This window comes from Schistocerca cancellata, chromosome 4, assembly GCF_023864275.1.
Source record: "Schistocerca cancellata isolate TAMUIC-IGC-003103 chromosome 4, iqSchCanc2.1, whole genome shotgun sequence".
Classification (NCBI taxonomy): domain Eukaryota; kingdom Metazoa; phylum Arthropoda; class Insecta; order Orthoptera; family Acrididae; genus Schistocerca; species Schistocerca cancellata.
In genome coordinates, this window is record NC_064629.1 from 128,874,403 (window position 1) to 128,879,537 (window position 5,135).

Below are 5,135 nucleotides of genomic sequence, written 5' to 3' on the forward strand. Positions count from 1 at the left end.
CAGGAACATTTTGCTCCTCCAAGGACCTACGGTACACTGCTGCTAGAAGATACTGTATGTAGAAAAGTACTGCTATTCCGTCAGGTCCAGTGGACTTCCCTCAGTTGAACGATTTCAGTTAATTTCTATCCTATAGTCACTTGTTTCGATACCAGCCATTTTGTCGTTAGTGCAACGATTTAAAGGAGGCACTCCAGTGCCTTCTTTCTCTGTGAAACCTTTTTGGAAAAAGACGTTTAATATTTCGGTCTTTTCCGTGTTGTCCTCCTTTTCAGTTCCGTTACGGACACAGACTGTCTGGACAGATGGTTTCGATCTCTAGTGTAATGTAGCTGGTGGCTCACTTTTGCTTAATTTTCAACTTTTGTTCCTACTCCTCTTTAAAAATTTCTGGTTCAAAATGGTTCACTTTGGCTAAACTTTCAGGTATTCCTATTTCTTAGTTAATCTCGCCTTCGTCAAACTAAGTACTTATCACTTTCCAGAACATTGCCTGAAAGGACCCCCATCAGAAAAACCAGCATCAGATAAAACACTTATTTCAATAGACCGAATAGCTAATGCACAAAGCGAGAAGTTAAAAATATTTGTTGCTACTTGCCGAACTATTGACAGTGAAGTCCTAGAGCTCACGTCCCTCGTGACAAGTAGTGGCCGTCTCACTTTATACTAGGAACGTGGTTACAACACGAAGTACAGAGTAGCGAAATTTTCTACAACACGTGGCAAGTATATCGGAAAGATAGATTGGACTCTCCAAGAGGAAGATAACGCCAAACATACACATTAGTATAGCAGGATCCAACGTGAATCTGACTTCGAACTATTTTGGACAAGAGTGACCGGGGTCGGTGGTTAATAAGATGTTTCTACCTACCGTCAGATGCAGACACATCGATCGTAGATAACCTAAACTCGATATCACAGTAGGAGGGCAAAGCCGTTTCCAGCGCAATTTTGATATCAAACCGATATGTAAATTCATTAACTTATCAATTAATTACCATTCCCAGATGACTTCAATTTTTTCCGCAGCTGGCATGTGGGGCTCCATTCCCTCTCCCTCCCCCCACCCCCTCCACTCCCAAATCCCTCCCCAAACCTGCCCCATTGGCGAGAATATAGAAATTTGGTGGGAATTTCGAATTTTGGGAGCAAATTCGAAGATTACTGAGAGTTTCTTTGTTCCAAGGCTTTACTGATGTCCCAACCCATCTTCCTCCTCGGAAACTGAAGAGAAATTCGAAATGACGTATGCCCTTTCCAGAATTCTAACCCCAATCCTTATGGGCGGAAAGCTCAAGAGCACCTCCCCTACACATAGAAATGTTCAGTCTAATTACATAATTATTCATAAAGATTGGGATTAATTACACATCTGTAAACATAGCGCTACACAAGGAGCACCTAAAATCGCAATAAAGCTAAAATAATGACGATGCCATGCAACTGGTGTTATCCTGCTGGGAAAAAATTCACAATACCAGTCGAAACTACTGGCAGACATACTCATAATAAATATTAGCTCCACATGGAATGATCCCTTTACCTATAAATTAAAATAAACCTGTCTGCTTTTCAGTTTCAGAACCAACAAATTGCTGCCTTCCTGACGACGGTACAACAACTTCTTGGTGCGAGGTCTGTGGATGCATGAAGTCATGTACTGCACTGTGAATCGACCGGCCATTTCAGTAACACAAACAGCTCCAGCACAGGCTGGTGGGAAAAAGGCTGGAGTGGAACGTGCGATCATTATTTTTGGTTCAAATGGCTCTGAGCACTATGGGACTTAACAGCTATGGTCATCAGTCCCCTAGAACTTAGAACTACTTAAACCTAACTAACCTAAGGACAGCAACAACACCCAGCCATCACGAGGCAGAGAAAATCCCTGACCCCGCCGGGAATCGAACCCGGGAACCCGGGCGTGGGTAGCGAGAACGCTACCGCACGACCACGACATGCGGGCCATTATTTTTGGTGGGAAATGTGTTCAACTGATGAGGTGTTGATGTTGGACACAGAGGAGTTTAATAAGTGTATTAAATGTAAGCCTACTTCTGAGGACTGCGTCTATAGCCTCCTACATGAGGAATGGAAGGAGGTGATAAGGGACTAGCATAGGAGGAATACTTTTCAGCAAATAACGGTGATGCAGAGACATGGACTGAATAAGCATTTCACAACTCAAAGACTATCGCCTGTGCTGGAGCTGTATGTGTTACTGAAATGGCCGGTCGATTCACAGTGCAGTACATGACTTCATGCATCCACAGACCTCGCACCAAGAAGTTGTTGTACCGTCGTCAGCAAGGCAGCAATTTGTTGGTTCTGAAACTGAAAAGTTTGTGTTAGATCCATTACACTGACCATCTGTGGCTGGTGCACGGTGATAGCGGCAGGGAAGCCATGGTTTACACAAATACTTTATAGCAAAAAAAGAAGCAAGCAAAGCCTCTGAAAAGTGAAATTTGATTAGCTCTACACTTCCCCTCCTGGAATACATGCAAGAAAAAAGCAACAAATTTGCAATTAGAAGCCGGCCAGGGTGGCCAAGCGGTTCTAGGCGCTACAGTCTAGAACCGCGCGACCGATACGGTAGCAGGTTCGAATCCTGCCTCGAGCATGGATGTGTGTGATGTCCTTAGGTTAGTTAGGTTTAAGTAGTTCTGAGTTCTTGGGGAATGATGACCTCTGAAGATAAGTTCCATAGCGCTCAGAGCCATTTGAACCATTTTTTTGCAATTAGAAACCCCTGCAGTCTGAAACACAAGAAAAGCAAGTAATTTTTTCTGCACTTACGTTTCCTCGTCGCCATTGTTGTATTCTCTTTTGCCACTTTTATGTCGTCTTGATGTCTCTGTAGAGCTGCACCGTGGGAAGCACGGAGAGAATGTTTATTGGTGACCGATATCCTCTTTCTATAATACAAACTGCAAGCAGTTAATAACTGGGTTCTTTATTCATAAACAAAGAGCTACTTATCTTCAATTTTCCATGTGCTGTGGCCGGCCGGTGTGGCCTAGCGGTTCTAGACGCTACAGTCTGGAACCGCGCGACCGCTACGGTCGCAGGTTCGAATCCTGCCTCGGGCATGGATGTGTGTGATGTTCTTAGGTTAGTTAGGTTTAAGTAGTTCTAAGTCCTAGGGGACTGATGACCTCAGATTTTGAGTCTCATAGTGCACAGAGCCATTTGAACCATTTGAACCATGTGCTGTAGTACAAGCTCTCATCTGTATAGTCGACGTAGCCTCAATACTGTTGAAGTAGAAGTCCGTTATGTTCACTGTATGGTTGTTATGTGTTGCCTGTCTTTGTGCTAAAGGCTAAGTTTGCAGCTCCATCTTGGTAACACGCTGGACTCCGAGGCGTACAGACTCGAACTAACTGGGTGAATTGGCTGGCTATAACTGGCTCTCCGGTCCGTGGCGCCAACCCTAAATACTGGCGGCTGAGAGGGCGTTGGTGGCGTGTTTCCAGTGAGTCTTGTCGTTGGCCTCTATCGACACTCTTGCAACCTCTATGCTGCGTGGTGTGCTGGCGCCAGTGTACGCCAGCACAGTTCTCTGGTATGAGATGTTAGGAAGTTCTATTACATGGCATGCTCTCATGACTTGTTTCGTTATGTTTTGTAAATGTCAACATGATATAGCATTTTACTAGTAAAACAGGACCTGCCATAGTGTACAAAAAAACAGCATGCTCTTGAATTATAGTTTGATGATGCCGAATGTGAAATGATTGTGTTTCTTCCAACATGTGAATAGAAAACTCGAGTGGCAGTATTCTGTAGTGTCGTTTCAAATGTTGAAATGTTTGTAATACACATGTGCATGACTATTTGTGGACACTGATATGAATGCGAGGGATGTTCTGTTTGTAATACACGTGTGCATGACTATTTATGGACACTGATTTTAATGCCAACCATGCAAACAATGTAATTTTTTCAAACCATGTAATTTTTTCCATCAAACTGAAAGAAATCTCTCAATATAGATGTTTCAGTAGACTGTACTTTTCTTCCTTCAGAGTTTAAATTCCCACTCTTTCTTTACTCTGATGAAAGTTTGGAAATAACAGGGACATTCTGCAGTGATTGGTTGTTTTCACAGCAAAATAGATAAGGTTTTCTCGATTTTACACAGGGTGGACATGTATAGTAGATGTGACATAAGTTAATATATCTGTCATATATTTCGCTATAGAGCTAAGACCCCTGCAGTTTGCTCATGTGTCAGCAGCAGCAGACCTGTAACTTTATTTCACTTTATTGGAAGTCACAGAATAACAGATGGTGGGGCGAGAGAGAGAGAGAGAGAGAGAGAGAGAGAGAGAGAGAGAGAGAGAGAGAGAGAGATGTGGACTGTGTCCTGCAAAACAGAAGTTTTATTATAATCACGATTGTACTTTTTGTAATAGATACACTTGGTTCAAGAATCATAAAAGAAGGTTGTATACCTGGAAGAATCCTGGAGATACTAAAAGCTATCAGATAGATTATATAATGGTAAGACAGAGATTTAGGAACCAGGTTTTAAATTGTAAGACATTTCCTGGGGCAGATGTGGATTCTGACCACAATCTATTGGTTATGAACTGCAGATTGAAACTGAAGAAACTGCAAAAAGGTGGGAATTTAAGGAGATGGGATCTGGACAAACTGAAAGAACCAGAGGTTGTAGAGAGTTTCAGGCAGAGCATAAGGGAACAATTGATAGGAATGGGAGAAAGAAATACAGTAGAAGAAGAATGGGTAGCTCTGAGGGATGAAGTAGTGAAGGCAGCAGAGGATCAAGTAGGTAAAAAGACGAGGGCTAATAGAAATCCTTGGGTAACAGAAGAAATATTGAATTTAATTGATGAAAGGAGAAAATATAAAAATGCAGTAAATGAAGCAGGCAAAAAGGAAAACAAACGTCTCAAAAATGATATCGACAGGAGGTGCAAAATGGCTAAGCAGGGATGGCTAGAGGACAAATGTAAGGATGTAGAGGCTTGTCTCACTAGGGGTAAGATAGATACTGCCTACAGGAAAATTAAAGAGACCTTTGGAGAGAAGAGAACCACTTGTATGAATATCAAGAACTCAGATGGCAACCCAGTTCTAAGCAAAGCAGGGAAGGCAGA